The following is a 12,180-nucleotide window of genomic DNA, read 5'->3' as shown; positions in this document are numbered from 1 at the left end:
CCACTTCAGATAGCTGTGAAATTAGGTGATTAACTAGTTGTTACTTAACCTTCTAATTTCTGTATAAGTCTAATTACATGAAATAGAAGTTGGGGTTCTGATTTTTTTACTTTGCTTATCCATTTGGAGTGTCATTGTAACTACTGTATTGTAAATGATGGAAAATAATTGCATATGTTAAAAAATAGTGTTATATTCTAAAAAAAATAAAAAATAAAGTAAAAAAAATAAAGCAAGTAAAGATATTAAAAAAACCCTCAACAATAACAAAACAAAACAAAACAAAACAAAACAAAACAAAAACAATTAATATATGGGCCAAAGACCTTAACAGACACCTCACCAAAAGAGATATACAGATAGCAAATAAGCATATGAAAAGATGCACCACATCACATGTCAGCGGAGAAATACAAATCAAAACAGCAATGACATGCACCACTGCACGTCTATTAGAATGTCCAAAATCTAGAACACTGACAAGGATGCTGGCAAGGATGTCCCATATATTGCTGTTGGGAAAGCCAAATGGTACAGCCACTTTGGAAGACAGTTTGTCGGTTTTCTTCAAAACTAAACACGTTCTTACTGCAGAGCCCAGGAATCATGCTCCTTGGTATTTACCCAAAAAAGGTGAAAACATGATGTCTACATAAAACCCTGCATAAAGACCTGTTTATGGCAGCTTTAATCACAATTGCCAAAACTTGGAAGCAAGCGAGATGTTGTTCAGTGGGTGGATAAACCGTACATCCAGTTCACTTACTGTATACAAATTAGTTGTTTTCAGTCCAGACAAGAGGATATCATTCAGCACTAAAAAGAAATGAGCTACAATAAATGAAGACATGGAAGAAACTGAAGTGCATATTACTAAGTGAAAGAAGCCAAGTTGAACAGTGTGCATGCTTTCTGATTCCAACTAAGAGACATTCTGGAAAAGGCCAACCTATGGAGGCAGTAAATGGATCAGTGGTTGGCAGGGATGAGGAGCTGGGGGTGGCAGGGAGGGGATTGGGATAGATAGGCAGAATACTGAGGATTTTTAGGGCAGTGAAAATACTCTGATGATATTATAATGATGAATATATGTCATCATACATTTTCCAATCTCCTAGAATAAGCATCAAGAGTGAACCCTAATGTAAACTACGGACTTTGGGGGATAATGTTGTGTCAGTGTACATTCATCAGCTATAACAAAGGGACCACTCTGGTGGGGGATGGTGATAGTGGGGAGGTGGTGCATGTGTAGTGGCAGAGGCATACATGGAAAATCTCTGTATGTTTTTCTCAACTTTATTGTGAGCCTAAAAGTGCTTTTAAAAAAATTCTTCTTTTTTAAAAGAAAATGTCGTTTTCTGTAAGACTACAGCGTTCATGGAGTAGTATCTTACCCACAGTAAGGGTAGAAAATCCCAGTGGTTACTCTTTCCATTGTAATTTTCAATAAGTGATAATCATTGTATGTATGTCAATACTTCACACCTATGGATTTCTAAAGGGAATGGTGAATATTAATTTCTTTGTAGAAAAAAGAAGATAATATGTAAGTGATGTGTCCATTATAACTCAGTGATGAATAGAAGAGAGAAGAGACTCAAGAAGGATTTTTTTTCTTATGTTCACTGCCATATTTTGCAGGATATTTTTCCAGATTTTCTATATAGGAGGAGTACCTAAAGGTGAATTTTAAACATAATCTGGGTTGTACTCTACAGTTCTGTGGCACATATTTAGTTTTTATTAATATATCAAAAGTGTAACGCCATGTAAATAAATATAGAGCTATATAGTTGTCAGTGCTTGGACAGTCTTCTATTGAGTTGATTATCATAATTTATGTAACCAAAACCTTACTTTTGAATATTTGGATTGCTTTCAGATTTCACTATTACAAACTATATGGTGATAAACCTTGTTTCTTTGAACACTTGTTTACTTCATAAATATTTCCTTAGAAAACTGTAGAAATGGAATGGCTTGGTCAGAGGTCTCTTGAAGTTGTCTTAAAAGTTCTTTGGAAATATCAAGAAATGCCTAAAAACAATTTTTTTGGAAATAATCTAATGTAATTTTAAATAATTTATACAATCCTTTATTCATTCTTTGGATTTCCTATTTTATGTCTTACTAAGAAGTTATTTCAAAGACCATCTATTTGGATTTCCCCAGACATAGACTACTCATGTGCAATCCGCTTACTCAACTTCTTTCATATTTTTGTCAGAAAAGCACAAAACTAATTTTTTAACTTAAAGCATGAATTCAATCTGTTCAGAATCCAGGTGTTTAGCAGCACCAAGAAAATGTATTATTTTATAGAGAATCTTTCATTTTCAATCAAAATCTTGAAACAAAATACTTAAACACATCCTGCCATTGGATCCAAGTATCATTTGTGAAACAAGGTCCATTTTTCAGCAAGAATCCAATTTCAAGGTATGTTTGTGGAGCAAGACCCATTCTCTTCCATATATCTTGCATCCTTCAAACACAAAGACACTAAAAATTGAAAAAGAAGAGGAAGAGAAAAAAAAGGAGGAGGAAGTTTCTACTAATCTAGGTAAAGCAATGGTAGTCCTCAACCATGTTCCAAAATTTCACGTAATAAGTATGTTAATTCATTGAAACTTAACAATTGCTTGTTTAGTATAAATAGTAATGTGTCTTAGCTAGCAAACTGATCCACAATCCTGTTGAATCTGTACATTGAACAATAGAAAGCGCTACTGTCACAGTACCAATAATTAAATTTAAAAAAATAATGGGGCGCCTGGGTGGCTCAGTCAGTTAAGCACCCAGCCTCAGCTCAGATTATGATCTCATGGTTCATGCGTTCAAGCCCTGCGTCAGGCTCTGTGCTGACAGCTAGCTCAGAGCCTGGAGCCTATTTCAAATTCTGTGTCTCCCTCTCTCTCTGACCCTCTTCTGCTCATGATCTGTGTCTCTCTGTGTCTCAAAAAATAAATAAAAGACATTTAAAAATTTTTTTAAATACTATATATTGGTTTAATAGTTTCATATTTACCTGGAATATTGGTTCATGAAGAAAACCTTTGTTTCTGTTTCTGTTTTTGTTCTTACCTCACTGTGTTTCTGCAGGACTGCAATCATTTATTGGCATCTGATAACCCAGGAGTTTATCCACCATTTCAGGCATTATTATCACAAAATGACACAAACTTAGTTATAGGCCCGTGACCCAGAAGTGGAGTTTAGCACCTTTTGATTGTCATTTAAGGAAAGGAATGCCTTTAATCACCACTAGAGGAATCCCCTCAAAAAGAGACCAAGGAGAACATGTAAGACTAATATTGCACATTGAAGTGAAGCCGAATCGGCATCCTCAGGTGATCCCTGTTAAACATTCATGTTGTATTTCCAGCTGGTTTGACAGCTAATGGAGAAAGATAGTTTCCCTGGTCCTCACTATACATGGCAGCACCAGGACCCAAGACCTGACATCCCTAGTTGCTACATCATGAATTTCTTCTTTGACATTTAAGTGTTGGGGGGAGCTGCCAGAAGAGCTGCCAGAAGAAAAGACACGTGCCTTGACCTGCAAGATCAGCCACCCGCACAGCTGAGCTGCGTTATCACTCCCAGCACAGCAAGAGCTGCATTATCACTTCCAGCTGGGGCCTTCTTGTTTATTTCCCTGGCCTTTCTTGTTAGCCTCTCAGGCGGCGTGCTGACTTTGCAGTTTCTGTTTTCCCGCCTTGTCCTTGCCCTTGTTTCTTAGCAACTGACTCACGTCAGCTGCCCGCCTTCCACCCTTTATAAGACGTGCGTGGTCTCTTAGTAAACGAGGCTTGATTAGAGACTTTGTCTTGCCTCCATTCTCTGTGCTCCCTGCCCTACTCCATTCTCAACCCCTCCCTCAGGACCTGCATTGACCAGCCTGATGGGTCAAAGTGTCTGGAAGGGAATAAAGGAACCCCATCACCAACATCCCCGACTCCCTCCCAACCTCCTCCCCTCGCCATCTGTGCTCTCCCTCCATGCCTGTCCTGAACTCTGGTTCCTGCAGATCCTCCTTCAATCTGGGATGTTCCGGCCTTGCTATTACCATCAACCAACTCCTACCCCCTTTCCGTTATTTCATGCTACAGATCCTGCCCCCTCTTTTTTGCATTGCATATCAATGCCTGCCAATGGTCCAAGGGAGTGGAAAGGAGGAAAGGGAAGAGTCTTTATGATAGGACTCACCATGGAGGAGAAAAAGATGCCCTACTATCAGTTGATACAAATCATAGGACTCCCTCTACCAAGTCTTACCTTGGTTTTCTCTAGATCTGTTTGCTGCAGATGAGAAGTCCTAATGGCAGAGAAAGTTGTTGTAGGTATTCATGATGTGTGCAGTAGACATTTGTTGGATTGTCTGTTCAGCACCTTTCTTGGGATTGGCCTCCCTACCACCCAATGGCCCCTGCCCACTGCCCATAGTCCTGCAAAGTCCTTCCTCTCACTGGATTTAGTTTACTGATCATTATTCCTTCCATGGGATTTTTGGAATTAAGACTGAAAGAGGTCAAACTACTTCCTGATTCTTTGAGACATTCTAGGAATTTGATGTTGTTATTGAACCAAGTTCAAATGAGTGCTGTGATGTTGACAGTCAAAAGAATGCTGATATGCACACGTATGGCTTTCTGCTCTCAGCAATCTTGATATCATATCTTCCTTGGTTTTTGTTCTAGTAAGAGGGCTATGGTAACCAAGGAACCAGTCTTGATTCTCAGACCTAAGGGATTAAAGGAGATTATCAGAATAGAGACAGAACAGAATTCCCTTCTCTTGGATGATGCACGTAATCACCACTCCAGCCTCTTCTTGATACATTCCCTCACTTGCATGAAGAACTATGCCACTGCTCTAAGACAAGCTGAATTTCAGCCAGTAACTTACTTTACCACGGCTTCTTAGCTAGATTTCAGATAAGCAATTGCATATGAACATGGATATCGGGCTAAGAGCCATTTTGAAAGGCAATTTCAAGTTCAAGGGAAATTGGAATATTCAGCCCTTCAAGGATATTAGCTCAATTCTCTGGTTCAGGAACGAGATCAGTATGGTATTAGTATTGCGTGCCCATTCTTGGTTGAGTTGGAGGTGGAATGACTATGAAAGAAAGAATGTTCAGGAAAATCTTCAGGCCAGCCAGGCAGCCAGCCCTAAACCTGCCTACAATTGGCACAAAAGTATTCTTGTTGTAATGAGAATACTTTGAATTAAAAATAACACATCTCCTCTTGCTTAGGTGGTATGTGGTTGGCAAGAAGCCTCCTGCTTGGTGATAGGAAGGAATAAAGTGCTGAATATCCAAGACTTAGACACCTCTCTTTGCAATAAAACCCTCCCTAAATAATAATAATATAGTCTACTCTCAGAGCATTGAATTTCCACCTTCTTTGAGTCCCTATCTTGTACTACTTAGAAATTTTCCCTCTTCCACAAACAAACTAAAATTAATTAACAGCTTTTTCTCTTTCTAATGATCTATAGTATTGATAAGTTTTCACTCTGGTCCAGAGTTTGTAAATATGATCTAAGCTGCCACTTTTATGCTAAACTGCAGAATGAAAGAAAATATTCAGATTCTAATAGTGATGGTGTTTGCAAATATGGTGTCATTTCAGTGTGATTTCGTACCTGGGAAAGGATTTGCTGGTGACAGTCAATATACCACGCTCCACGTGCCACAATGTTGCAACTGGCCAGAAGATCAATGCCTTTAGTGCATCTACAAACCCAAAGAGCCATTTCATCCAGCAATGGTGGCTCTTTTCTGTGTTTGCACATCCTACATTTTACAAATTGGTCTAGCCTAGTTGACCCTCTTAGAAATCATGCCAGGGTAGCTCCCAGATCTGTGCTATGTGACAGGTAATATGTATTTCAACCAGAAAGCCCTCTCTCTCCTTTAACAGGATGTGGGATTTTGCAAGGCAAAGGACCGTTGGCCTCTTCTTTGGTGCCACACTCACTTTGGGTATCGGGAAACAATTCCTCACTTCCTGCACCAGATGTTGGCATTTATAAGATTCTAAATCTGGTGACATATAGTGAATATTGTCAGAGTGCAGTGTGCTTAAATGCTTCTCATATTGTTTATTGCAGGAAGGCTTCTGGGGGGATTTTTATTCAGCCTCTTCCTGAAGCTATATAGGGAAGCAGTTTGTTCCAGGGCTTCTAGGAATTTGTTCCCGAGTCATTTACTGGATTCTTTCAGCCATGAAATGTGTCTAAGTTTCCCATCTCCCTTTCAGAAATATTAACAATATACTATTACTACGTAATCTGTCTTGAAGGTTGATCAAAAGGCATGGTTTTCAGCACTCCTTTTACCCAGATGGTATCCATTTATTTAACAATTAGCATGTATGCGGGGTAGACACATGTACCCAAAGATTAAGGGACAGTTCTGGCTAAGTGTCACTAACTGTAGAGTTAAGCTTACAGAGATTCAGATTGATTGCTGCCACCTGATAATTATTTACTGTTTTTCTCTTTTCCTCTCTGCTTTGTGAAGATACATCCTCAGCGTAATCCATCACTTGCTCTCCGGGGCCTCTTTCCTCTATGACTGGCACCACCCTCCAGGCAGGTGCCCGTCACATAGAGTGAGGTTTCCTCCCTGATGCAACCCCTTCACTTACAGTGCCAGGCCCCGATAGGCACCAAGTCCCGCCCATTTGTCCTGTTAACATCTCACTGTGCTCTTCTCCCGATTCCCATTAGTTGATGTCCTGATCAACCTTCCCCTAGTTTATTACACCCCTCTCCTGGCCTCTCTGCCTCGATTCCTTTTTACTTATTCTTATTGCTACCAGAGAGATACTTTAGAAAGGAGACATGATTGTACAACGTCTCTGCTTCAACCCCTACATTGGCTCTCCATTGCACTCGGGATAAAAATCTAGTGGCTTCATATTCACCACTCCTCCACTTCCACTCTCTTCTCCGGCCCTACGGAATCACTTAGAGGGCCTTCTGTGTCCCACTCTCTCCGATTTCTGGGCCTTCCTATGGGCCATTCTCTATATCTGGAATAATCTCCCTGTCCCCTGCCCCCCTGCCCCACTTCCATCCTTGATTACTAAAGCCTCTGGCTCCAGAACTGTCACTCATTGTTATTGCCCTAACAACAGCAGTAGAAACTGTCTATTAGTAATCTTTTCTCCAGGAAATATACTTTCTATTTCTAGTTTGTACTCGCAGAAAATTTCCTAGAATTTTAGGCAGCTCAGGCTGCCAGTCTGTCTAAGCCTGGCTATCATGAAAGTCTAACATCTTTTGCAGACATAGGATGGTGCCTCTATTCTAAGCAAGTGAATTAGGGACCCTTGGAAACTAGAGCCCTTGAAAACCACTGGGTTATTATTCCATAAACATATGACTATTTACTTTGACTCTGAGTTGAGTAAGTTTCCTTCAGTGTCTAGCATTGCCTATAATAACTTCTCCCACCCACGTTGAAAACAACTTGATAGTTTACTTTATATCTTTCATCCAGTAAGTTATGAAATAACTTAGCTCTCAAAACAGCCTCTGGCTCTTGGAACTTGGATTAGTTCTCCTGAATCTTCCCAGATGGCTCTATTTTCTGAGTTTCCAGTACTAAATCTGGAACCTTCAAACTGTGAACACTTAACTGCTAGGCTGATAGGAATGTTTTGTTTTGTTTTATTGTTTTTATGGCCCAAGCCTTTAGAGATATATTAGCATATAATCATTAAATACGGAAGGCAAATTTTGTTTCTTGATGGGAGAATATAATCTTTTCAAGTGTGGAGCACAATTAATTTTCATCTTCCAAAGAGTGAAGAGTGTGCTTGGAAGTCTCGTTGCTAGGTGGATTGATTCAGTGTATCTTAAAGATTTTTGTTTATTTTGGGTTTTGTTTTTTTACCTACTATATCTCACAGTAAGAAACTCCTCTATATTATTATACACATATACATATATATGCATATATATCTCAAGAGAAGAGAGCTTATGTACATACACACACTCAACTAAGACAAAATTTCTAAGAAATAACATTTATGCTTGGTATATGTGATTCACACTGATGCCATTGAAATTTTTTCAAGTTTGTTTATTGATTTTGAGAGAGAGAGAGAGAGAGAGAGCAGGGGAGAGGGAGAGAGAGAATTCCAAGCAGGCTCCACTCTGTCAAAACAGAACCCAACATGGGACTCAAACTCACAAACCGTGAGATCATGACCTGAGCTGAAAAAGATCCAGACGCTCAACCAATTGAACCACACAGGTGCCTTTCATTGATATTTTTTATAATATCCTACCTTCCCAATGCTATCCGACAATATTCTGTTCACTACCCATTAAGTTGATTTCATTATGTGCAATTGAAAAGCACTGTCTTATCATTTTTGACAATAAAATAACAAGGCAAGTAAAGTGAACTGGAGTAATGCTACTTTTTTTACTTTCTGGAACATTTCCCCATCCTTTTGTCCTTCGACCTTGCGGCGATCCTGGTAGGGCTCATTCACAGTGGTTTCTTCACATTTTTGGCCTTTGAGGTGAGCATGTGACTATTGTTGGGTCAGTTATAACACATTTCCTCCTGGACACGTAATGCTTCCAAGTAAGGACATTTAGCCCCAGATGCACTGATCAACATTTCTCTGATAGAATGAGTGTGGAAAATGGCCTCTATCTTCTGGGGCTACCAAGCTGAGAAGGAGGTGGGTGTAGACTTGGGTGGCCATCTTTATCTTTTTTGTACAGAGAAAGCCTGATTGAATAGTAGAGCCAACCTCTGCGGAGGGATGGAGAGAGAGAAAAAGCACCCTGGAAGCAATATGTGAGGGACTGGATCAAGCTGAGAAGAATTCTAAATTTATCTTGTACTTTCCAGGTACAGGAGACAATATTGTTTCTTTGTCTTTAAGCTGTTTTGAATTGAGTATTATCTCTTGCTACGTGGAAGATTCTTAATAGTATGGCTAAGCAGATGGATACAGAAGGCTTAACATTTATGATGTGAATGCAAAGATCACATGACTGCGTCCATATTGGAAATAGTCATAAATGCTAGCCTCTGCCCCCCTTCTACATCCATTGAGAAATGGGCTGTTTGGTGACTTATGTGGCAGGATAATATATTTTAAGAATATTTTAAGTTTTTAAAAAGTTTTTATGTCTTTGTTTTGAGAGAGAGAGAGAGACAGAGAGTGAGTAGGGGGGAAGCAGAGAGAGAGGGAGACACAGACTCGGAAGCAAGCTCCAGGCTCTGAACTGTCAGCACAGAGCCCGATGCAGGGCTCGAACCCATGGACTGTGAGATCGTGACCTGATCTGAAGTTGGACGCTTAACTGACTGAGCTATCCAGGTGCCCCAAGAATACTTTAAGTATTAACTCCTATGTCCTTCCCCACACTGGTTTTTCTAGCCCTCATCTTTCCCCCAGGCAGTCAGCTTGGCATTCTTTATTCATTTCCTTAGAAAAGGGATGGCACTAGAGAAACACCAAGGCTGAACTTTTCACATTCAATTGCTTAGGCCTCAGGAGAACATGAAAGAGGTGTGATAACTAAGACAGAAAGTTTTCTCGCTATAAGACCAGAAAGAAATTCCCAGGCTGTGGCAAGTGACAGATGAAGGGGACATAATAATATGGGAGAATGTTGGGAGAGGCCCTTGGGAAAGACACCCAGCTCTGCTCCAGTATCTGGTCCCACAAGCAGGGTCTGACACCAATACTTGGGGGACTTGCTGGCTCCATTTGGGTGAGGATTGCACATTCCCTGTGCTGAAGAGTTTTGTTAGCCGTTCTTGCTCGGAGGCTTCATGGCCTGCTGAGTGTCAGGTAGGAAAATTTCTGTGTCCCTCTGTACTGACCCCACTGATGCTGGGTAGATAACCCCCACCTGGGTACTCAAAAGTCCGCTGAAATGGAGTATGGGCCTGGATACATTTTAGGAGAAAGGAAAATCCACTGCATGTGAACTTGATGAAGCAATTTATTACCAGCCTGAAATCTCTCCATAGCTAGGCAGTAATAATAAAAAAATAATAATAATCCAACCTGACCCCGAAGCCTTCTGCCCCCAATACACACCCTTCCCACCCCCACCACCATCACACTTGAATGTTTCATGTTGTGCTCAACAAGGATGCAGTCCATCAGGATTAGTCTACTGTACCCATTTTTGTTGTATGGCTTCTTAGCAAATGTGAATAAATGTTAATTAAGCCCAGTGCTGGGCACTGATAATATAAAGATGAATAACACAGAATTCCCTATCTTCATGTTACTCTCAGAGTGGGGTAGTCGGGGAGGGCAGAAGTGTGTGACTGATCCCTTGGAAAGGGTTGATGGAAGGGGGTCCTCCTGGGCAGCCTCCCAAGGCCACTTCCCTTCTATCAATCCATAACTTTCTTTTTTGGTCAAAAACTACCTTGCATTGCCACAACTTTCATTGCAGTGGAGCCATAAACATTCAACCTGTAAAGTTCAATAAAGGAGTTTCCGGTATTTCCCGAGGGGAGAAATTTGACATTAATTACAATGTAAAAAGCACAGAATAAACGATGCATGCAAGAGTTTCTTATAGATCCCTTTCTCCACCTTTGCTGATCAATTCTGAAGGGAGTGCATGGCGCCAGGTCCACGTGCCGCAAGCGCTTTCCATGGGGTCTAGCTCCTAATTACAGCCTTGCCCCATGGCCTCCTCCTGGACAGGTTGCACTCCCGTGCTCTACCATTTCTCTGCTCTTCTCTGCCCCACTATGGCCTCTCTTCCTCCCCAGACCCGTTCGTAATTGATGCCAACCTAGAGCCCAGAGGTCCCAGATGCTCACCCTTGGGTAGCCCTTGATCGTGGAGCCACCGAGCTCCCACATCTGAATCCTGATCTCTGCGCACTGGCTCCAGGCCTTTGAAGTGGTGCTTGAGAAAGACTGCTGGAGTCCGGGACTTTGTGGTGGGCGGTATTTCCTCCTCTACTTCTTAGCAGTGAGCCTTACTAAAGAGGTACATTCTGCGCTAAGAGCCTCTTCCAAGGCGGAGGTTATCAAGGAATTAACAACCAGGGCACTCGCTGCCGGGACAGTCAAAATGGAGCCCAAAAGCTCTCCTGGAGAAGGAGGCTGAACCACTTCCTAATCCAGGAGAAGGAATTTTCCAGAAATGGAAGACCTACGACTTTGAAAAGATTATGGGGCATACCAAAGACCTACCCTTTAAGAGGAGCTTTCTAATTGGGTGACTGCTGGACAGAATAAATTAATAACCAAACTGACCACTTCTGAAAAACAGGCAAAGCATTTCCCTGAACAATAGTTTTTATACATTCTTTTCATTCTGGAGGCTCAGAGAAGGTATTTTGATGGATCATAAGCCTTCATGAACCCATGCCCTGGATTTAGAAAAGCTCGAGTCACTGCTTGCCAACTTTTCATAATGAGGGCAGCTGACCACCTCCTGGCTCCCAGCCCCAAAATGAACTTTAAAGGAAAAGATTCTGAAATCAAGAACTACATGCACTAGGAACTATGGCCAAATTTTAACGTTTGGGCAATACATTAGTTCTGTGTCACATTAGATGTGACGTATTCTTATTGATTGTCAAGGATTAGATATTGAATGTAAGTGCCATTGTTGATTTATGTGTGCTTTAAAGCAACACTATAATGGGTACCTTTCTTTAAGACACTAAAATTAACCTCATTCATGCTCTCCACATGTATGACAGAAACTTCAACATATTGATATGTTCCAAGGTTGGCGCTGGACAGACAACATTTGGATGGAAACGAGTGGCTGCCTGCCTTGGGCAGGGGCACATTGTTCCCACATCAATGTACACATTGTTTGCAAGTTTTTCTTAGAATCCAGGCCAAAGGAAAAATGACTGGAGATGAGAAGGCTTTGCCCACTTTGTCTCACTTCCCAATTTCGAATTTCCTGTCCTGGAATATACTTCCCAGTATGACTTACATGTAGGAAGTTTCTCCTCTGGGGGAAAATAACACTCAGTTACAGGGGAGTGGGCTTACTTTATCCTCATAGGATATCATATAGCACACATAGTCCAACATCCGGGTAAGAGATGGTGTGGGTCTTTTCTCTACCCTATCACCTATAATAAATGCAATCACAATAAGGTACACAAATGTATTCCATTAATATATAGATGCTCCTT

Source organism: Suricata suricatta, chromosome 2 (genome assembly GCF_006229205.1).
Source record: "Suricata suricatta isolate VVHF042 chromosome 2, meerkat_22Aug2017_6uvM2_HiC, whole genome shotgun sequence".
Taxonomy (NCBI): Eukaryota; Metazoa; Chordata; class Mammalia; order Carnivora; family Herpestidae; genus Suricata; species Suricata suricatta.
Note: the sequence above shows the minus strand (reverse complement) of the source record.